General features: G+C 44.1%; 1 long non-coding RNA gene across 2 annotated transcripts in view; it reads left to right on the forward strand.

Annotated features, from left to right (window-relative positions):
- Window positions 1–602: 602 nt before the first annotated feature.
- Window positions 603–24,852, forward strand: part of LOC146062661 (uncharacterized) — a 143,005-nt gene continuing 118,755 nt past the window's right edge. For both annotated transcript variants that reach the window (XR_014471454.1, XR_014471455.1), the window contains exon 1: window positions 603–653. This is a non-coding gene — a long non-coding RNA (uncharacterized LOC146062661). The remainder of the gene's footprint in view (window positions 654–24,852) is intronic.

Below are 24,852 nucleotides of genomic sequence, written 5' to 3' on the forward strand. Positions count from 1 at the left end.
GGAAATGTGAGGAAGAATTACTTCACAGAAAGAGTAGTGGATAAGTGGAATAGTCTCAGAGGTGCTCGAGTCAAAAGCCACCCCACTGAGCGCATAGTATGTGATTGGATGTGTACACTTACACATCCCCTCACATGTGGCTGCACAGAGGCAAAATCATTCTTGCATGCGCATATTCACACATGCGCAAGCCGCAAACCCCACCATCGGAACCAGGGGCCTATTTGGACCTGAGCTATCAGCAGAGCTGGCGGATCCCACTCAGCAGAGGATGCAAAGCAGGGAGGTGCTGAGCAGTAGAGGCCCTCTCCCTGCTCTGCACCCTGCTTGATGTCCTGCTGCTGCTGTCTGGAACTGTGCCTGTCACACTGTGTAACAGGCAGCAGCGCCGGCAACATGTGTTCACACACAGCTGATGATGACAACCTGTTGTGTGTGCGCACAAGCGGGGGTAGGTGCCGGTGGGGGTGTCAGGGCAAGCTAAAGAGAGGAACGATCAGCACAGGACAGCTCCGGACGGAGTTACTGCTGACTGCAGTACTGCCAGGAGCCACTAGATGCCCCCCTCAGAACCAACTGTGCAGCTCTTTAGTGCACTATCTCTGGAGGAACAGTTACAGTAGAGAGACACAGCCCTCGAACTACTGACTTGAGTAAGTTATCTACATTTATCTATCTATCTATCTATCTATCTATCTATCTATCTATCTATCTATCTATCTATCTATCTATCTATCTATCTACCTATCTACCATCTATCTATAACAACACTATGAGTGTGGGCCCATATGCTTTCTTCTCCACAAAGGGGGGGGTACTGTATGCATAAATATGTTTAATTACATTTAGCCAGCAATCATCCTCGATAAGTTTCATGCCAGGGTGTATATGCAAAATGTTCATATAAGAGATCCAAATTGCAGCACTATACAGGCTTGTCGTTGCCTTAATAAAATATAGCAAAGGTTTTATTTCTATTTTACATTGTGTAAAGTTAAGGGGCATACAGACAAGGCAACCCGGCTTTTGGCTGAGCAATGTGCTTAAGCACAATCGCTCAGCACACATCTTCTGTATGACATCATTTGAATTTGGGGGTACTTTCATGTTACCACACATCACCAGTTTTTTTGCAGTGCACTGTCCCTTTATTAAGTGTAGGAGGTAGGGTGCAAATCTATAGTTTGCAGGGAAGCGCCGTATACCCTTGCACCTGGCTATCAGGTCTGAATCGCCTCCTCAGTTCCCATTATTAAGGGAGTGGGAGCAGGATGGGGAATGAAAGAGGAGCAGTGCATGCTGGGTGAATGAAAGAGGAGGAGCAGTGCATGCTGGGTGCATTATAGAGAAGTAAGGTAATGGCACTATATGGTTGTCTATTTTATCCTATTTTTTGCAGTACTCATTCTGGATTATGTTTAGTTTTATTTTATCTTGTATAAGACGAGTTTTATTATCTCTGGTAGATACAGCAATTTACTCATTAGAGCTTCAGTATAAATTGCAGCCCCCCCATCAAACAACAAAACACTTCTTTTATTGTCATCCTACTGATATCAGCAGCTGCTGTATTCTTGGTACGTCTCCTGCATGGGCGTATGTGGTGTGACTCATACAGAGGCATAGCTCACATACTGTATTTCCAAAAACATTGCAACTGTATTTGTTGTCCTGCTGACATCACCGCTCTGGTGACTAGCTACTACACTTTAGGACACAACCTCAATATTTAATGGGCTCTATTATGACGTTCCCCTGGTGGCCATTCATGCCTCAGTCCGATACAGGTGCTAGCTCCAGAAATCACAGCTCTTTGATAAACCAATTTCTTCTTACAGATGCTGCTCCACCTGGAAGGAATTGATGAAGTAGAAAGTGATGGAAAGGTCCAAAATAATTTTGGCAGTACACACTGATGTGTACCAATGCACACAGATATCTTCTAAGGGGGTGATTCAGACCTGATCGCTCTCAGGTCTGAATTTGCTACCCTGGACGATGCTGTGGGTTTGTGCATTTGTGAATATTGGCACGTGCAAAACCGGGAGCAAACGCCTTTGGCCGGTTTCACAATCGCCATAGTGTTCGCTCAATAATGGTCAGGAAGGGGCGGACGCAGGTTAACTGCACTTACAGTACCACTGTACGTGCCAGTCAGGGTCGGACTGGCTATCTGGCATTTCTAGCAAATGCCAGAAGGGCCAATGGCCTTGTGGGCCGATTTTGTGCAGCCAGTCTGGTAACTTTCAGCAGCAGCACTGAGCTGAGGCAAGCCCCCTGCCCCCTGGTTGTGTCGTGTCATTTGCAGATGAAGTCATGATGCCACAATGTCATGACACAGCCACACCTGAGCCGCTTCCGCTGGCACCGCCATCCAGTCTGAGCAGCCAGCTCGGGTGGGGGGAGCTGAGGGGGCCGGGGCTGCCCATGTGTAGTCGGATCCGTCCTGGCCTGCATGCTGTGCCACAGGGATGAAGTGTCCTGCTCTTTTTTTTGGCTTGTCCTGATTCCTGCCCCTACTCTACCCTGCACACCTCTGACTTATTTCTGCTATCTGTTGCTGAGACAAGGTAAATTTGCACCCAGCCTCCAGCCAGCAGGAATAATTATCATGGCCCATAATAATGTGTAATAATGTGATTGTGTCATATTCTGAAATGGGCATCATGGTCTGTGCCATACTGTGTAATGAGCTTTATGGTGTGTGTGTCATAATGTGTAATGGGCATGCAGCATAACGGATTGTGTCATAGACAGTAATGGGAATCATGTTAATACTGTGTAATGGGCATTACGGTGTGTGTCATAATATGTAATGGGCAATACAGTGTGCGGCAATGTCTTATGAGCATAAAGGTGTGTTCCATAATGTGTAATGGGCATAATGGTGTGTTCCATAATGTGTAATGGGCATAATGCTGTGTTCCATAATGTGTAATGGGCATTACGGTGTGTTCCATAATGTGTAATGCCTCTTTTTTTGTGATGCCACTCCTCCTTTCCATGAGTCCACGCCCCTTTTTACTACGCAAGGGTCCCTCCTGCTACAGGTGGGCCTGTGTTCTCAAAATGCCAGGGTCGATTGCTGGTCCCAGTCCGGCCCTGGTTCCAGGCAGCCACGCATTAATGGCTACTTGTGCATGCCTGGCATCAGGGTGTTATTTGGGCAGCTACACAAGTCATCTATTTCATGTGAGTGTCACAGAACCAGAATCCGTGCTATTGTGACAATGAGACATCTATTTAACATAGATCATTTAACCACACAAGAGTTCCGATACTAATGATGATTGTGGCTGCTGACAGCAAAATAATGGCCTGTGCAAATATACAGGTATCTGTACTGACATAAGATCATACATCTGGCTGCTGCAGCTGTCTACTCTTTGGGGGAAATTTACTAAGATGGCCGTATACAGCCGATCCCCTTATGAACAGGTATGAATGGATTGGAATCGGCTGAATTTTCAAAGCTGCCATATTCCCCATATTTGTATTTGCCAATGTCGTAGCCATTCGTATACATTCGTATTTAGCAGCTGTATTTACAGCCGCCAAATATGTATGAAGCGGCAGCATTGAACGGATCAGTCAGATCTGTGCAATGCTGCCTGGTGTAAAAAAAGAAAACACAATAAATAAATAATTTAAAAAAAATGGCGTGAGCTATAACCAGTGCTGGGCTCATTGAACCGGTCCTGGTTTCAGAAATTTAGGGTGAAAAAAAGTGGGGTCCCCCATTATTTCTTTAACCAGCACCAGGCTCATGGGCCAGTACTGGTTCCCTAAAATACAGGGGCAAAATCAATAGGGGTCCCCCATATTTTGACAATCAGCCCCAAGCCAAAGCATTAACCCCTAACTGGTTAGCCTGGGCAGGGACCCTGGGGGAGTGAAATACCCCATGTCAACCTTTTCACTGTCGATCTAATAGCCCTGTCAACCTTCAGTCATGTCGACCTAGTGGTGTCAACCTAAAGCTTTTTGACCTAGTTGTTGTCTATCCCATGATCCAGACCTTTCATCAACACCAGCCTTTCATTGTCTTATCATATGTATCAGAATGATGTCACCAGGGCCGGCAAAGTCCTGCACCAGGGAGGGGGGGGGGGGGAGTTGCGACCGCCGGTGACCTCCTCCAGCGCCTGCTCTATGGGGGGTGTGGTCAGCGCTGACCTGCTCCAGGTGGAGGGGGGGGTGATCCGATGAACTTACATTTTCCTGAAGATAGTGCCCCAGCTTGAATGAATAATGTGTTGGCGGCTGCTTTACTGCTCTTTGCACGGCTTCTTTCCAACTCAGTGCCGCCAGTGGCTGGTGCCCATAGGCAATTACCTAAAGCTGCCTATTGGTGGCGCCGGCACTGGATGTCACACCATAAATACATGCAATACAGGGCACTTGGCTTCCATAAAACTCTTTCTGGCATCAAGTAAGCAGCTTATGTGGTCCTTACAGACAGTAACTCAGTTGGCTTATTTGTCAGTGGCTCACTGCAACAGAGAATTCCTGCAAATAGAACATACTGTAAATCCAAGTACTCCTATTCTATAACATGCATTGAAAGTATGTGAAGTTTCCAGGGATAGTCAACCTGAACACTTGAAATTACTTTGTACTTTACTGTCTGCACATGGAAACCATGGCAAGCGCTCTAAAGAGAGAGCATGCAATGCATAATAAATTATGATACGAGGTTACATGAGATGTCTTACCCTTTTAAACTTTCCTATGACAGACGAGTTATTGAGCAACATAGATTGGGCCAAAGGATCAGTGACACTGCAACAATGCAACGCTATCCTATTAGATATCATATTGTCAACAGCATCTGTTACAAACTGTTATACTAGCACTCCCAATGACCATCTGACCAACAATTATGTATTTAACGTAGGCATACATTTAAATTAAGTCATGAAAGCTCTCTTCAGATGCACTTTTGTAATAAATTGATAGTTGCCTACCCCCCCCCCCCCCTCCTGTATTCTGGAGGAGACACCCTGAAATAGCAGCTATCTCCTGAAGAGTCCATCGATCTCCCTGATTTCCCCTAACCCATGTTATACAGCTGTTACATTTTTTTTTTTTTTTTGGGGGGGGGGGGGGGGGGGGGGATCATATATACATTCAAATGGAACCATCAGTGGCATTTCCTTACATTGGTTATAAGTTACAATGATCCCTATGGCTACATTCATAAATGAGGTTTTTCAATGCCACTTATATGGAACCCCTTTTTTTAAAAAGACAATACATAAATCCAATATTGTAGTCAGCGATGTTATTACCAATGCTTGCTAAATTTCCCAAGATACAGTATATAGGTGGGGGAAGTTGGGGGTTGTTGTTACAGAGGCAACTTGTTACAATGAATCTGAAACCACACGCATGTTGTGCAGTGGCTCTTGTAACTGGAAACAAATTTGAATATGTAACCGTCAATGCTCAGTGAAATGGCGCTAGCACAGATGTATATATGTAGTAGGTACATAGATAAATTCGTTTTTCTTGTTCCAAAGTAATATTTTTCACCTATATTTAAAGTCATATCTTGGCTTGACTGTTAAATGTGTGGGTTTATCTTTCACATTGTTAGAATCACAGACCATTAGTGTATTTTTATTATTGTTATAATTGTGAATTGAAGCATTGACATTGAACTACTGTATGACCATCTTAGGTATCTGACATCACTTGGGGCAAGTTGTTACACAATATTAGAGGCAAGTTGTTACTTTTAATGTGCCCCACAGTGCTACATATCTTAAAACTTTCAGAATTATGAAATCGGGACTCCTGCACGTGGCTTGCCTGTGCTTCTAATAAGGGGGTGTGGCCATGGCATAGGAAGTGTGACTTCACAGCAACGCCGCAAATTCAAGCCACACCCATATTTGTCATCACTATGAGGGCACGCCCAGCAATCTGATTCCATGCCCTCAGTCCCTCTGTCTGCTTTGAATAGATGCTGTGTGCAAGTGAGCTACAGAATATACAAACTCCGCACCATGACCTCAGTGCTGTGAGGCAGTAATGCTACCCATTACACCATCCATGACAAATGTTATTTTGTGATAAATGCACAAAGTTTTCTAATGAATCCTTTTTACATTAAGAATTTGTATAGATTATTTTATCAATAACAACTTGCCCAAGTCCATAATAACTTGCTCCCCTACTGGGCAGATTGTTACAATTATTTTTGTTCCGAAAAACATGTTTTTTTATTGTGACTATTAATTACTGGATGTAACTTACACCCAATATATCTAGAAGAAAAAATACTAATTGTGTGAACTTTTTCGGTTTAGTTGTGATGAAAGTTTTTTGAGATATTTAAATATCTTTATTTTTTTGTAACAATTAGCCTGTCCTTCCCCTAATAATAATTTCATCTACAAATATCTTGACACAAGCATTTAAGCACATATACACCCATCTATGGAACTAGCCACACCCTTTGGGTGAAGCATGACACGCCCCCTCAACGGGGCGCTATACGAAGTTCTTCTACCAACTATAATTTCCCTGAAACTAGTTTTCCAAAGTAGGTATGGACAAATCTGATTAGCTGTGTTTGCACTGCAATATAAGGTGCTTCTTATTACACTAACTGTACATACAGTAGCTCACAAATGTCACTTTTTTGATAGGTGATTCTCCATTGGATCCAATAAATTCATGTGATAGTAAGCAAGCAGATAAAGCACATTTCATATAGTTCTAAACAGGCACATTCTAAACAGGCATATTAGCAGCCAATGAAAGACTAGAGAAGGCTCAATTGGGTCAAGGACTTACACAGGGAGCATAGCAACTGATTGTCCTGATGATGCTCATAATTTGCGATTGCATCGCAGTTTAATCCAGTCGCAGATGCAGGTAGGTGGTGGTACGCACCTACTGCTGCATTTGCATTGCTAAGGTTTGAATGTACTAAGCTGCTGCAGCGTATCATATGCGATCCTTACTGAATCAGGCCTGTACTATACAAATGCTAGCTTTGAGGGTGCGTTGGGTGCTTGATTGTCCACAAGATATGTGATGTTTTTACTTACGATTAACTTACATTTTGATGGCAGATAAGACCACTTGGCCCACCCAATGTACCCATGTACACGTACACAGTTACACCCTAGGGTTTTGTCAGGAGCCAATTAACCTGCTAGTATATTTTTTCCAGTGAAAGTAATTAAAACAGATCATTGGCAATTGCTGACAACAGTGCCCCCTACCCTGCAGTACTATATGCGGTGGCAGACTCTGCAACACCCTAGTTATGGCCTATATAACTATATAACCAGGGGGGAGATTCTCTAAATGCGATGGGCGGCGAATTGGGGCGGAGATTCTTAGAGAATCTCCCCCCAGGGCTTAAAGTGGTCCTGGAGAGGTGGTGAAACTCAATTCCCTCTGCCGCCTAATTCCCCTCCTCCCCCTACCTCCATTTAGGCAGAACCAGGGCCAGTGGTTGGGTTTTGGCATCCCCCTGCACACTATAATTCTTTTCTGTTAGAATTACTGTGCAGGGCCAAGATAGAGGTTGAACTAGTTCCACATCACCATTGGTGGAGGTTGAACTCAGCTCCACCCCCCCTCCGCCTTACTTTAACCCCTGTATGTAACTATATAGTTAATAGGTTTATCGTAATGAAAATGTGTTGAGCCAATAAATTGTGTTTGATGATGGATGCACTTTATTATGTCCCATAAGATACCTAATACAAAACTGGAAACATTTGACCTAAAATCGGATACACACAAATATCAGTTTGGGAAAAATGCAGAATGACATTTCCTAAGTACTGTGTCCATCAAAATATGATTTGCTTGTCTTTACCATAGCAATGAACTATGAGTCACTTTGGGTCACAGGTAATATGATTACACCCTTTGATTGGCCTTCCTACTTCAGTGTAAACACTTCACACCTGTCCCAGAAATGTGTTCAGCGCTGTAGAAGTTTCCACCATTGCTTACATTTGCTCTGCTGCAGTCACAGCTGTGGCCATCCTGTTCTGTCTGCAAGTTCCGAAACCAAAAATACTGTGTTTTTATTTATGTATTGCTTACCAGCTGTCAGTGTTGTGTCTGGGTTACTACCGTGAACAGGCTGACAGTGATATCCTAAGTGTGCCAAGATGTCATTTATTTATTTTTCCTTGAAAAAATTCCACTGGGGAGTGAGATTCAAACAATTTATTTTTCAAACTACTGTACTTATTATATGAATATCCATAGTTGCTTACTTGATCGTACCTGTATGTCCCTTGGACTGTCATTTTATTAGAAACAAGGTCTGGCAAGGCAAGTGGATGGAAGTCATGTCACCAAATGCCTAAACTTGATTTCACAAATTATGCAGTGCACTGAAAAATACAATTTTATGCAACCTACTAAAACCATTTGAAAGTGTAAAGCAATGAAGTACAGATAGGCCCAGACTGGGTGAAAACATACCACTAATTAAAGTGAAAAATGTGCTAGAGTAGCTTAAGTAGAAGTTCATTGGTATGACCTCATTAGGACATTGGTGCAACCTCATCTAGAGTACTGTGTTCAGTTCTGGAGGCCATATCTCCAGAAGGATATAAATACATTAGAGACTGTACAAAGAAGGGCAACTAAAATGGTGCATGGCCTACATCACAAAACGTACCAGGAAAGACTAAAAGATCTTAATATGTATACTTTAGAGCAGAGAAGGGAAAGGGGGGACATGATAGAAACTTTCAAATATATCAAGGGCTTTAATAAGGTACAGGAGGGAGACATTCTTCACGGAAAAGGAGCAACAGAACACGAGGACATGCACTGAAACTAGAGGGAGGAAGATTCAGGGGAAATGTGAGGAAGAATTACTTCACAGAAAGAGTAGTAGATAAGTGGAATAGCCTACCATCAGAGGTGGTGAAGGTAAATACAGTAGAACAATTTAAACATGCTTGGGATAGGCATATTGATATCCTTACAAAGCAGTAAGGATCAAATATGGTTTCAGGCAACATATTTAAAAAAGCAGACTAGATGGGCCAAGTGGTTCTTATCTGCCATCAAATTCTTTGTTTCTAAGAGATTTGATTAAATATGTTGGCTTTGTATATGACTTTCTTTATATTCTTTGCACAAGTTTGGCAAATATGGTTGATCCTAATGTAGGTTTAAATCATATGAGCTGACTTTCTTTCCAACTTTCACAGATATTAAAAGATGCAAACAGCTCCCTGGGAGCAGGTTGCCAGTTGGTGATGACAGGTCCCCAGCTTTAGCTGCTAATACAAATGCTACTTACAGACCTTTTCTAAAGGGGTGTACACATGGTGATATTAAAGGGGTGTACACCCCCTTTTCTAAAGGGGTGTACACATGGTGATATATCTTGTCAAAACAGGAGATTTTGACAAGATAGTCAAATTGCAGAATTGCAGATCAGCCAAAACGGACGATCTTAATACATATACCTATGAATCACAATGGGCCTGATTGAAATGTGGATGCTATCATTGCTGCTTCCTTGGAAGCAGCAGTGATGGAGCTGTATGGTGGTAATGCAGCAGGAGGTATCTATTACAAGCAGATGCCTACTGCTGCAGTAGTGATCCGACCTGCATCTCAGAATGTAGCGTCAGATCACTCACATGCTTGTGTCGTCTTGGCTTGGAGGGGTGATCGCAACATGCCGGCTATGACACAGTTAGTTGGGTGCTGCAGTGTAACACTATACAGTCCTGCAGTGCCTGGCTCCTGCCACTGAGAAGGATCCGGCAGTGCAGTAATAATCTCAGAGTATACTGGGCAAGAGTGTTATGGAACAATGGTGTGTATGCTCTCAAAGTGATATAGAACTGGGGCTTCCATGAGGTCATACCTCCGTTTCAGGCATGCACAGGGGACTATTGGCCGTACTGGGTGACACTACACTAGTGCTGCCACTGCTAAATACAATTCTTCAAAAATGCATTCAAAGCTCACCTTTGCATATGCAAGATTAAACTTCTCGAATTAGCACATGGTAGGGTTACCACCTAGTCCCTTTAATTCCGGACACATATTAATTACACAGGTTCTGTGGCTGGCTGACTTCAAGACTCCACTTCACCTGATTTTAAACTGCCACAGAACCTGTGTAATTAACATGTGTCCGGAATTAAAGGGACTAGGTGGTAACCCTAGCACATGGCAATATTTAAATGAGATCAACTAGAGACAGCAGGATTTACAGGACATTCTCCTGCTTTTTAAATTGCTGCACTGACTTTGCCTATAGACAAAGGATTGTGAATTATTTGCTGATTCATAGGCTCCTAACATCTGGTATCATTCCAGTACTGATAATGACAAATTTAAACACTTCTGTGGAAAACCCATGTTTTTGGTTCACTCTGAGTCACGTAACAAAATATTGAAACATATAAAAGTGACAAAAGGACAAGCCGTTGTTTATGATGAAGCTACTGTAATTGCACCTCCAATCCTCTGTCCATTCTGTAGTCACTTAGGGGAGAGTTGATGGTATTTCAAGCATTTAGGCAAGTCCCTGCTTTACCATGCAGCCAGACAACAACCCTTTTAGGAGAATTAAATATAATGGAAGTAGTTATAATCTTGGAGGGTAGGTGAAGCTAGGAGCACTTAGAGGGGCAAGCAGATGGTACAAAAATACCCGGGCTTCTGTGGAGTCTCAAGAGGACAGGGGAGGCTTAGGGCCAGATTCTCTAAGCTTCAAAAGTGATAAAATGGAGAGTGATAAACAGCCAGCCAATCAGCTTCTACCTGACATGTCACAGACTGTGTTTGAAAAATGTCAGGCAGGAGCTGATTGGCTGGCTGTTTATCACTCTCCATTGTATCACTTTTGAAGCTTAGAGAATCTGGCCCTTAGTTTTTAGGGCCATGGTGCAATGCGTAGTTCTGCCACTGCACAGCACACAGGACTACTGTCTGAGCAGGGGTGCACTTTGTAATACACCTCACATATAACTAGCTTTCATTTGCAGGAAAAAAAAAACACATTACAGGTAAACAGATTTTAAGACTCATAAATGACCATTTCTAATATTGTCAAAAATGCAGAAAATGGTTGTATGTTGTTTTTTATTGAAGAATCACTGTAGCATTATTATTATTTGCTGACCACTCTAGGCACTGAATATAGAAATTGTATTTTTATCTTGTGTTTGAATTGTAAGAGGTGTCAATTCCTCCAGTTCAAATCTCAGAAATCTGACCCATCATTATATTTGGATCTGGGGGTCACAAGGGGACTTAATGAAAAGAACAAGACACTTTGCTATAAGTCATCAGCCTACTTATGGCACCTGTCTTTGTCTTTCCACCAGTAGGGAAGAATTTGTTCTTATCTGACTCTACAGAATCAGGGATTGGCTTCCACCAAGCACACACGCGCGTGCACATGCACATGCACACACACACACACACACAAATATAATTTAACAAAATGCAAAGTGAATGAATAGAAGAGAATTGACCATATTGATGACATCTCTAACTGAGAGGTTAGAGATGTCATCAGCCTGATGATCAACAACATACAGAGATGGTCGCAACCCCTTTGGGGTCAGGACCCACAGTTTGAGAATCACTGAAATAGACAGATAAAAAAAATTGGGGACACAATCTTATCAGTTGCCATTTGAAATTGCCAAAGATTCCAATACTTCCTATGATGCTGAATCAGACAGAAATGATGTGTCCTTCAAGAAAAAAAGAAAAAAAAGTGTTATGTCTCCTACTAGACTTAATCAGGGGAACATTTACAGTATGACCATAAAGTCATATTGATACAATATAGATCAAGCTTAATATTAATCCATTTCCATAACAAACTGTCACAGCGCACTGGATCCTGGCATTTACTTACCAGGTCTGGTGGCACTGTTGTCCGAGTGCTTTTGTGTGAAGGCAGGTACGGGGCTAACAGTGGTTGTACATACAGTATAGCTGCTGCGGCCGCTTTCAGGACCCACGCGTCAGGGCTGTACGCATCGCGGATGCACTTCCTAAAGGAACAAGCACCCTTCTTATTAGGGGAAGTCAAGGAGGCTGTTTCTCTGCTGGACTATAGGTTATCTAACCTAGCACCAGCGTTGTTCACTGTTCAGTACTACTATAGCATTGTTACTAAAAGCACTCTACCTTCGTGCTATTTTAATCTGGGATCAGCTCTATCAGTGTTATCTTTCCCGTTGCAATTCATCAGCGATATACTCTCTGCATTGCTGGAGATCCGAAAATTTTGTTTGGATAAGCAGACACATTTGCACATATTAGGTATTTCATTTCTAAAAAAGATGGCAATTACAAAAAATTAAGACAAATGATATAGCCTATGGGTTACAAAAAATCCCAGTGTATCAGCAATTTAGCCACATCTGTAGGTTGAATAAATTTTAAAATCCATAATTGGAATATTATAAATGAATATTGTGCACATTACTGTACAGTATGTCAGAAGAATGTTTTATGCTGCTAATACGTATTTTGCAGTTGCCTTGGTAATTCATAGTGTTTGCTTTGTGGATTAACAGCAGCTGCTAATGGAAAATAATGATCATTAATGAAATCAGTTTTTATACGGTAACAGTGTAAATTAAAAGATAATTTGGGGGTTCAGCAATACATACAAAGGTGAATACAACGTAAGAATCCTCTCAACTGAATTCTGATATTAGGGGGTCTATTAAGACCTGAAAAGCCCTATAAGGGTTTTGCTATTTCTCAAAGGTTACAGCCAGCAGTTGCTACAGTTGATTATTGCCATTGGTTGTCATGTCAGGTGATTGTTAGTAAAAGCCTTTATGCCAGATTCTATTGCACATGAGCAGGTCTCCAGCAAAATGGTGTCTGTACCTTAGTATGGTGGACAACGTTACTGTGTATATGCAAAATACTGAGAAAAAGCCCATCAAGCCGCTTTCCTGGTGATTTATGTCTGCAATGCTGGCTGCCCGTTAAATTAGGTATGTGGTCCCGGGGTGGACATTGTCTAGGTTGAAAGTCTCTAAGTTAACCACTAATTGTGAACATTGACTAGGACGTCATCTGGAAATGGTCGACAACCATCGGTCGGCATTGACAGAAGGTCAACACAAGCTTAATGTTGACGTGGACATGGTCGACACTTAAAGGGTCTACATGAGTTTTTCACTTTTTTGATGTAGACAGACTTGGTTCATACTTTACTATCTTTACTACTTTACTGGAACCAGGGAACTGTGTGTTACCATTAGAGATATACCAATGCCTCATGTGAATGGTATTATCTTTGTTGTGTTGACTACTGTATTAGAGAAATAATACTTATGTTTAAATTGTATAGACTATTGTTTTTGGGGTTCTTGGCCAAATAATTTAATGAGGTGCTGCTTATTTAACAGCTCAAAACTATAGTTGCCGACCCTTCTGCACTTAACAATGTCAAGTTTACAGGCATTTCGTTATTGGCCACCAGGATTGAGCACTTACTGTAGCTTGGGAAGTGGGCAGATCCAGGTGGATGCAGTGCAGGACCAGGAGACTTGAACCATCTTCATATAATTGGGAGAAGCAACCAAGATTTAGGAGCCAAGTATTACAAATTTGTTCTAAGCAGGACACAAATATTACACTATCCATACAGGCCTCAATACGCTTCACTGTAGATAGTCAATGCTGATAGAACAAATAGGAAAAGAAATAGAAATGAAGGGTCTGTGGAGGCTGCAATTTGCACATCTGTAGCTAATGTGGACACCCTTTGATTTTCTGCAGGGATTTTTGTACATGTAGTCTGTTTTTCAGCCTTAGGGTGACATTCTATGGAATGAGAGTTGTGTTTTTTGGCGAATTTTACTCCAAAAAACAGCTAATTTTCCGTGAAATCGCATATTTAATCTGATGCGAAAAGGTCCCTAAATCGCATATTTTGTGCGATAAGTCATGCGTACTGAAAGTGCGGTAAAAATTTGCACATTTATCGCATCCAGATGTTTTCCAAGAAAAGTATACAAATCGCTTATTTAATGGAATGGGATTTCGCAAATCGCACTTTTAAGGTGTCTAATAATCGCCATTTTTTCAGATCAGGTTTTGTTGGGCGATTTGGCCCAGAACTCAATTTGGTCAAGTGCACACATGGTTAATGTCATCACAGGTGTCCTTAATTTCACTCACAAACACCCCTACATATACCCCCACATCATTAAGGACACCTGTGAGGGTTTGAGACATGGAGATTGTGCAGAGTGGATTTGAGTTGCTCATTTTGGATTTGACCCATTTGGAGGAGCTGGGCAGGAGGGAGGAAGCTGCGCACCAGAACCAGGTACCACCCCAAATAGTGCGTACCCCACGTATGTATCGTGCTAGGCTGTAGCTGGACTCCCTCTCGGATCAACAGGTTGTGGGGATGTTTAGGCTAAACCGCAATAACTTGTTGAACTTATATGAGCAGGTGAGAGATGATTTGGACCCTTTTGGGGGGGGGGGGGCAACTATGCAGTGTCTGGGCTGCAGAAATTAATGTGTACCCTCTACTATTTGGCCACTGGCTCCTCTCAGTCCGTGACCTCATGGTCCTTGGGGGTATCACAAGCCACTTTCTCAAAGCATTTTACTCAAGTGTTACTTTCTTTTAAGAAGTTGTGGCGGACATACATGAGATTCCCCAGTTCAGAGTCAGAGTGGCAGGACCACAAGGTTGCTTTCTATAGACTCTCAGCATTCCCTCACGTGCTGGGAGCTATAGACTGCACACACATTGGGGTTAGGGCACCGCACGTGCGGGGCCACGTCTATGTCAATAGGCGTGGGCGGCACTCCCTGAACGTGCAGGTTGTATGTGATGCTCATCTCAAAATCCTAAGTGTTGTTGCAGGCTTCCCTGGGAACTGCCATGACGCCTATATTCTGAGACACTCTGGCCTCTGGAACCGATTTACCCAACAACAAATGCCAGAGGGCTGGCTACTTGGTAAGTACATTTTTACATATTACCCTCTCTATTCGTATATGTACCAGCTGAAATGTGTGTGTGTGTGTTTCAATTTTCACCAGCCTACTACTCTTGTCCAAGTAAATACTATTTGCCCACTGCACATACCTTACCATATAAGGCAATAACTTCCTTTCTTTGGTTTAGGTGACTCAGGATATGGGTGTCTTTCCTGGCTCATGACACCTTTGCGCACCCCCGATGGACCTTCACAGCATCGGTATAATGAAGCCCATATTGCAACCCGCAATGTGTTGGAGCGTACGTTTGGAGTGTTGAAAAGTAGATTCCGGTGTTTGGACCGGTCATCTGGTTTGCTGCTTTACCACCCTGCAAAAGTAGTGATGATCCAGGCTTGCTGCATGTTACACAACATATCCCTATATCAACCAGCCTATGTGGAGGAGGATCATGCAGCAGTCGTGCAGGAAGCCCAACCTACCACACCTCGGGTAGTGAGGGGTACGCAGAGGGGGAATCTGGTGTGTACAGACATCATCAGGCGTTACTTTTCTGGTAAGCACATGTGCCCTCTATTCCTACATGTACCTTTGCTGGAAGTAAACTCACCTACATTACATTTATCACTAACATCTTTTTGCCCCCCCCATTTAGGCCAATAGACACAGTCCAAGGGTACAGTTGGTGGTGCAGACCTATCCCTTGCTGTAAAAAACCTTGTAAGTATATTAACAACATGTATGTGATTTTTGTGCAGTCAACTATGGCTCACCTGTTGTTGTGGAACTACATGGGCCAGCATGCCCTGACACACTGTAAGCATGACAGCTCAAAACATGACTGCCACAGCTTGCTGAAATATGTAGTTCCACAACCTCGGACGGGCCAGATTTGAGACAACAGCATCTTCCACCAATACCTTGCCCATATATCATTACATTATGGAACAGATCACACAACAAATGTTTAAAGAATAACACACAGACAAAATGGTATGCGTCGTGACATTTTTACTACAGTATATTATGTCATACATAACCTGCATTTATCAGTCGCAAACAATAGAAATGTGTATTACTGTAACAAAAATTCAACCATAGTACATGCATTATCAATTTATTTTTTTGTAAAATAATTATTTTTTCCCTCCATCAGGCCGCGCACACGCCACCCCGGGTCCTAATACTCCGACGGGGTGGGGAAGTTGGTGAGCCACTTACTGGTGTGCTAGATACACTATTAATTGTAGATGTAGTTGCACCTATGACACCTGACACCTCCATTTGATGGATTTGTGCCTGCATAGCGATCAATGCATTGGTCTGCGCAGTACACGATTGACTAATTGAATGAATACTTTGTGCAAGGCTGCCAATATGGATATTCTGCTCCCTTACAGCAGAACTAAGTTCAGCCAGACGGGTGTCTATGCTATTTGCCATACGCACCTGAGTGCCTACACCAACCCGTACACTCATAGACAATTTTCTCAACTGTAGAAAGGTGTCACGCATGTACCCCTTAATGTTGCCCATTTCCAGACTTTGGGAGGCCATACATTTTAGTTGTTTGTCCTTGAAATGTACCAAGGAGGTAGCTACTTGGGCAGCAGAAGCAGCTGTAGGGGGAGTATTTCTGGGTGGGGGTGGGTTTGGAGTCACCCCACTTGGTGGAAGATCACTCTGTGATGATGTGTTTATTTCCTCCTCAGCCGCAAACGTGTCCACTGGTTCCAGAATTATCTCTATGTCACCCACCGGCATATTAGAGGATTCTGTGGATTGTTGTCCTAGTTGTACAGTACCTGTGGATACAGAGGAAGAGGTAAGTACAGATGCATATATTGTCCTTTCTGTCGTCAGTACTGTTTTGGAAAGGGTCTGAGATGGTAGACGCCCATACCTAGGGGTGCTATGTACTTACAAATGGACCCCGATCCTGCATGAAACATTGACAATAATCTTCATTGGCCACATTACATTCATGTCCGTTGCAATGTAGCAGCTGGAGATGACTGTAATGTGATTTATTATTTGATGTGACATGGGTGTGTGTACTGTATGTGTAATGGCCTGTGGTTTGAACATTTACCTGCTTCCACAGATGCGGCACCATCGGAGCTTCTTCTCTTGGATGCTTGATCACTTCGGGACGGACAATCTGTGAAAGGAAAGATCGGCAGACTTTATGTACCGAGCAATGGAGATGCTTTTGTGCAAAATCATCAAATACATTACAATAATGGACAAATTTACCTTTGGTTTAGGGTTATATTATTTACTATTCATATTTTTACATTGAAGTTTTGCACCTGTAGTCAGGCCAAAAAATTAAAACACTGCTTGACACATTACAACTGTTGGCAAATCTGTGGTATGTAGGCGTGACTGCTAAACCACCAGTACACCAATGTTTTTGGGCCACATACATATGAAGCTGCTAGAAAAAATGTTACAGTGTGGAACAATAGATGTGCAGTTGTGGAACTACAAGGCCCAGCATTCTGATCATTTGTAAAGTAGGTGTAAACTATTGCCATTGACAGACCTTGCTGGGCTATGTAGTTCCACAGCACCACATTAATTAGTATAACAATACAAAATAATATTGCAGTTTAAATACATTGGCATGTATGTTTCATATTGCATGTGGTGACACTTACCAGCTCGGGGTGGGTTTGCCGGCCTATCGGTATCCGCAATGTGCATCCCAGGCAGGACCTCAGGGGATAATTCTTTGGAGCTTCACCTCATATGATGTGTAGGTTATTGTGGTGGGGCTTACTCCGCCAGTCTTGGTGGCCTCCTCCATCTCCATGGCCATTTTCTTTTTCAGCTGCCGCTTGATGTCGTTAAACCGCTTTTTAATGTTTTTGATTAGCCTCTTGCGGTGACTGACAGCGTTGACCGCCTGGGTGATGTCCTTTCACATACCACGTTTACGATGTGAGGTGGTCTTGTGCTGGTTTTTCCCCAGTAAGCGGTCATACAGGGGTATGATGGCCCGGACAAGCGCCACATTCTCCTCATAACTGAATCAGACCTTTCTCCCACTTTTGGTGCGGCCAGCTTCACCCTCCTCCTCATCCTCTATATCTTCCACATGCATGTCAAAATCCTCCTCCATGCCAGTGTCTTCCTCCTCCTCCTCACCTCTATCTTCCTCCATCTCGGACATGTGGCCCTCCTGCAGCTGCTGTGGGGTATGGACAAGGTCCTGGCTACAGGATGGGGATGCCAGCGGATCCTCCACCTCCTCATGCTGGGCCTGGTCCGCCAGGGCCTGGTCTGGGGCTGCCCTTACAGTGGCCATGGTGGCTGCCACACTGCTGCCACTCCCTGTAATGGAGGTCGACCTCACCAGTCCTCTGCTGCCTCTCCCACTGGCTCCTCTTGCCTGGCTGCTGCCACTGCTCCCTCTGTCGCTGGCCCCTTATCCTCTGGTCACACTGCCACTGCTCCCTCTGCCACTGGCCCCTCTGCCACTCCTCACTCTGCCACCAACACCTCTTCCTCTTCTCACACTGCCACTGCTCCTCTCCATGCTCCTTACTTCCTATGAAAGAGTGAAATGGCGCCAATGCCCCTTTATATAGTGGGTGTGATGCATAATGGAGGGGACCTAGGTGGGCCAATAGATTAGGGGGTTATTTGGCATGTGGAGACAGTCTTGTAAATCGCACTCTGGTTGGTCTAAAATTCGCACATGACCGGCGGAAGAAATCACACTTTTTAGTGACATAATTTCGCATCAATTCGCCGCAAATCGCACTACATTGCACTTTTTAGCCTCTAATGCGCATTCCATTAAATATGCGAATTTTGACTAAAAAAATGCGATTTCTAAAAGTGCGAAGAGCGGCGATGTGGAGTCTGAAAAATATATGCGCATGCGCACCGGCCCTCCCGCGGCCATTTTAACTTTGGCAAAATCGAGGCTGGCCGCGGCCATCTTTAATAAGGGCAAAGTGCCGCGGCCCAGCATGAAGATGCCGCGGCCCAGGGTGGCCACTTCTGCTGATAAATGCGCCGGCCCACCGGGAAACGGCCAGGTTTCCCGGTGGGCCAATCCACCCCTGCTTAGTGTTCTTTTATTTGGACACTGATTTGTCTGTTTTAAAGGTGACATCTCTAACTGAGGCTACAGAAGAAGAAGGCTGATTGCATTTCACCCTGACTTTCACAATAGCCATGAAACAGCAGTAGGGCTAGCAGAACCTCCACTTGCAAACAAAGCCCGTGGCCTGAACCTTTCGTTGCCAATGCTTGTGGTATATGGCACGCTGGCAATTTTACGCTTTTTACAGTAATAGTTTTCTTTATTATAAGTAGTATTTTCTTTAACATTGTGAAATATTTTGATTTCAGGTTCCATTTTAAAAATGTTGTTTCCTCTGCAACAATGTTAGTATATATTGTTACTATCATGACCAGCAGTAAATGCAAAACTAGTACTGAGTTACTGCTCCTGCTCTTCTATCAACTGATCCATATATATTTTTTTACACACTAGTGTGCTTGTAGTAATGATGGCACAAAACAGAGATGATTATTTTACAACTCAATGTGGGGGGGGGGGGAGGAAGCTGTTGTGCGCCGAATGAGCGGCACAATTTTTGGGGCGTGGCCTAGTGATATGGGGGTGTGGCCTATTTCAGAGAGGCCAATCCGCCCCTGCCCTTCTGTCCATCCTGCCCAACATCTCCTCCAGCCATGAGGTCCTCCCTAGCACCAACCATCAGGCTGCTGCATTCTGTGCCCTGCTCTTCTATCAACTGATCCATATACATATTTTTTTACACACTAGTGTGCTTGTAGTAATGATGGCACACAACAGAGATCATTATTTTACAACACAATGGGCCTTATTTTGGTTCATTCTTTCTGACAAAATCCTTCTTAGATGGACAAAACCATGTGCACTGCAGGGGGGGGGGCAGATGTAACATGTGCAGAGAGAATTAGATTTGGGTGAGTAATTTTGTTTCTGTGCAGGGAAAATACTGACTGCTTTATTTTTACACTGCAATATAGATCTCACTTTGAAGTAAAACCCCACCCAAATCTAATTCTCTCTGCACAAGTAACACCTGCCCCACCTGCAGTGCACATGGTTTTGCCCATCTAAGAAGGATTTTGAACAGGAGAGTGAGAGTGGGCGCTCTACCTCGGTTGCCGGCTGCTAAGTCTGGTTTGTCCAAACCCAGGGTAAGTTAAATAACAAGAAGGTGACTAGCGCTCAGGCTATAACTTGATAACGGAGATGATATCTAGTGTGGTACAGCTTGCGTGTAAAGCAGGGTTATAAATAACAACAGTGTGCCAGTATAATGAAAGCAAAGGTGTTTATTGTCATTTAGTAAAAAATGACATCCAATGGTGGGGGGTGGGGGTGGTGAGGGATGGGAGCCCTCTATAGGAGGGGTGTGGGGGGCTGGTGGTGGCTGCAAGAGCCAGAGTCCAGAGTCTTACAGTAAAAAGTAAAAAGTCACACAAGCACACTCCGTTTCACCTCCTGCGGTGAACACAGTCTGTGAGCTGGGTGGAGATGGATGCTGTGGAGATATTAGTGCACAGAGAAATCGTTTGGCTGAAGATGGTAGGTCACAGTCTTATCATAGGGTCATGGTAAGTGTCCAGGTGTCGCTCAGGTTAAAGAGCGTCCTCTCTGCTGGCCAAGCGGTGCACCTAACACTTACCTGATACCGCTGATGTCCTCAATCCTTCCGTCCCTCGCCGCTTCGTCGCTGAGTGGACTGTATCCTGCTGGTGCCTGCACAGCCGTGCAGATCACCAGTTAGTAACCGCGTCGCTTCAACAGAGACAGAAGTACTTCCGGGTCCCGCTGGCTTGCGTTCGCCGGGTGCTCCTGATCTCTGGAGTAACTCGGGCTGCACTCCCAGAGGGGAGGAGGCTTGTTGTAGATGGCTGTGTATGAGGTGCTGTCCAACGCGTTTCAACCCCGCTGGGGTCTTTTTCAAGGATAACTGAGCTGCTTTGCTGAAGTGTTTTTATGAGGGTTTGTTTGTGGGATACGCCCCTTGGAGGCGGGCGTCCATTGGGTGTTGTTGCTGTCCATCTGATGACAAGTGCTGATGAGCAGAGTTCATTGGTGCATATGATGAGAAGTGCTGATGAGCGGAGTTCATTGGTGCATGTGACTGCAGAGCATCGGGTGTGTGGATGCACCAGTAATCTGTATACAATCAGATTCATTAAGTGCTTTCAGGTGTGCTGGCTTATGGAAAAGGTCAACATATATTATGTAGAACTTGTGCCCATGTTAGTATGCTGAGAGTCAGATGCTGCATGATGTGTGGCAGTCTAGTGGCTCTACATGGAATTGCAAGTTCAGGAAGTGGTCCACATGGTGTGTGTCGACCTTATGTGTGTGTTAATGACGGAATGGGCTGGAAATGGGGGTACTGCTTGAAAGTGAACATGGGGGCTGTTGGGGAAATTGTGGGTGTTTTTGTTCACTTGAGTATAATCATGTTTACTGTTTAACCCTTGCTTGTGTATGTGCCGGGAGGAGCCAATCATCTCAGATGCTGGTCACCATATGTCATGTGGGTTATTTCTTGAGTGGCATTTATTTGGATATTGCACCTAGGTTGAAGTCTATGTTTAAGCCATTGGGTTTGAGAGTATTGAGTTGGTAGATCCAGAACATCTCTCTTTTATCCAGGGTCGCCGTGAAGTCCCCTCCCCTCCAATTTCTTTTGGGGGCCTCAATAGCTGTAAATTTCAGTCCTTTGGGGTCACAGTTGTGTCTGTCTTTGAAGTGTGAGGACACACTGTGTTGTTCATATCCCCTTTTTATGTTTCTAACATGTTCGTACATTCTGGTGCCCAGCTATTGAGGCCCCCAAAAGAAATTGGAGGGGAGGGGACTTCACGGCGACCCTGGATAAAAGAGAGATGTTCTGGATCTACCAACTCAATACTCTCAAACCCAATGGCTTAAACATAGACTTCAACCTAGGTGCAATATCCAAATAAATGCCACTCAAGAAATAACCCACATGACATATGGTGACCAGCATCTGAGATGATTGGCTCCTCCCGGCACATACACAAGCAAGGGTTAAACAGTAAACATGATTATACTCAAGTGAACAAAAACACCCACAATTTCCCCAACAGCCCCCATGTTCACTTTCAAGCAGTACCCCCATTTCCAGCCCATTCCGTCATTAACACACACATAAGGTCGACACACACCATGTCGACCACTTCCTGAACTTGCAATTCCATGTAGAGCCACTAGACTGCCACACATCATGCAGCATCTGACTCTCAGCATACTAACATGGGCACAAGTTCTACATAATATATGTTGACCTTTTCCATAAGCCAGCACACCTGAAAGCACTTAATGAATCTGATTGTATACAGATTACTGGTGCATCCACACACCCGATGCTCTGCAGTCACATGCACCAATGAACTCCGCTCATCAGCACTTCTCATCATATGCACCAATGAACTCTGCTCATCAGCACTTGTCATCAGATGGACAGCAACAACACCCAATGGACGCCCGCCTCCAAGGGGCGTATCCCACAAACAAACCCTCATAAAAACACTTCAGCAAAGCAGCTCAGTTATCCTTGAAAAAGACCCCAGCGGGGTTGAAACGCGTTGGACAGCACCTCATACACAGCCATCTACAACAAGCCTCCTCCCCTCTGGGAGTGCAGCCCGAGTTACTCCAGAGATCAGGAGCACCCGGCGAACGCAAGCCAGCGGGACCCGGAAGTACTTCTGTCTCTGTTGAAGCGACGCGGTTACTAACTGGTGATCTGCACGGCTGTGCAGGCACCAGCAGGATACAGTCCACTCAGCGACGAAGCGGCGAGGGACGGAAGGATTGAGGACATCAGCGGTATCAGGTAAGTGTTAGGTGCACCGCTTGGCCAGCAGAGAGGACGCTCTTTAACCTGAGCGACACCTGGACACTTACCATGACCCTATGATAAGACTGTGACCTACCATCTTCAGCCAAACGATTTCTCTGTGCACTAATATCTCCACAGCATCCATCTCCACCCAGCTCACAGACTGTGTTCACCGCAGGAGGTGAAACGGAGTGTGCTTGTGTGACTTTTTACTTTTTACTGTAAGACTCTGGACTCTGGCTCTTGCAGCCACCACCAGCCCCCCACACCCCTCCTATAGAGGGCTCCCATCCCTCACCACCCCCACCCCCCACCATTGGATGTCATTTTTTACTAAATGACAATAAACACCTTTGCTTTCATTATACTGGCACACTGTTGTTATTTATAACCCTGCTTTACACGCAAGCTGTACCACACTAGATATCATCTCCGTTATCAAGTTATAGCCTGAGCGCTAGTCACCTTCTTGTTATTTAAGAAGGATTTTGTCAGAAAGAATGAACCAAAATAAGGCCCAATAATGTCTGAACAGCACACAAAAGTTTTTTTTTTTTTTTTTTTTTACACACTGCTGTGACTTGCTGCACTGATAGTGATGGTGGCACACTATCACCTAATGAATGTTATTATTTTAACCCAATATCTGAACAGCAAACACGTTTTTATTTATTAATTTTTTACACACTGCTGTGATTTACTGCACTTATAGTAATGGTGGAACACTGATACCTAATGAATGTTATCTCTTTGACAGAGCCTCATATTGCTGCACCCCACGGTTATGGTATAAAACATAGACTGACTCATGATAGACAGTCATATGGTCGACCACTAATGGTAGACAGTCACAGGGTTGACAGCATCGACAGGGTCTAAAGGTTGACAGGGTCTAAAGGGCGTAAGGTAAAAGGTCGACATGGTTAAAAGGTCAACATGGTTAAAAGGTAGACGCGGTCAAAAGGTTGCAATGGTCAAAAGGTCGACAGACAAAAGGTCGGCATGAGTTTTTATTGTTTTTAGGGTGTCTATATTGACATAGGTCGACATGGACACTGTCTAAGTATACGGCGTCCCCTCGCATGGCTCGCTGCACTCGCAATGCTTCGGGCTTGGTGCCTGCGCTCTGCACACTATTTTATTCTCCCTCCGTGCCCTAGTGGATGGTAGGGCATGAAATACCACCTGTCGGCACATGTCCACTGAAAATGTTGTAAAAACATGCATGTCTACCTTTTTCATGTCAACCTTTTCCATTTCAACCTATTGACCATGTCGACCTGTAGACCCTGTCCACTTATTGTGTGTCGACCTTTAAATCCTGTCAACGTTTTGACTGTCTTTCTTTTGACCCTGTCAACCTTTTGACTGTCGACCTTTAGTGGTCGACCATATGACTGTCTATCACGAGTCAGTCTATGATCAATCTGGCAATCACAGTCTGACACACAAACACACACACACAGAATCAATGCTACAGTAGTGCTTGTACACCAAAGACTTTCACTGTCACCAGCGGTGTAGTTGTGCCCCAGTGCCTGGAGCATGGGCATGCTTCGCGCCCCCCCCCCCCCCCCCCTCTGATTTGTAGCAGGACGACACCTCCCCCTGTATTATTGTAATAATAATAATCCACAGGCTTCTCCCCCTGTATAACAATAATACCCCACAGGCTGCTCCCCCTGTATAACAATAATACCCCACAGGCTGCTCCCCCTGTATAACAATAATACCCCACAGGCTGCTCCCCCTGTATAACAATAATACCCCACAGGCTGCTCCACCTGTATAACAATAATACCCCACAGGCTGCTCCCCCTGTATAACAATAATACCCCACAGGCTACTCCCCCTGTATAACAATAATACCCCACAGGTTGCTCCCCCTGTATAACAATTATACCCCACAGGCTGCTCCCCCTGTATAACAATAATACCCCACAGGCTGCTCCCCCTGTATAACAATAATACCCCACTGGCTGATCCCCCTGTATAA

This window comes from Crinia signifera, chromosome 3 (genome assembly GCF_055691185.1).
Source record: "Crinia signifera chromosome 3, ASM5569118v1, whole genome shotgun sequence".
Classification (NCBI taxonomy): domain Eukaryota; kingdom Metazoa; phylum Chordata; class Amphibia; order Anura; family Myobatrachidae; genus Crinia; species Crinia signifera.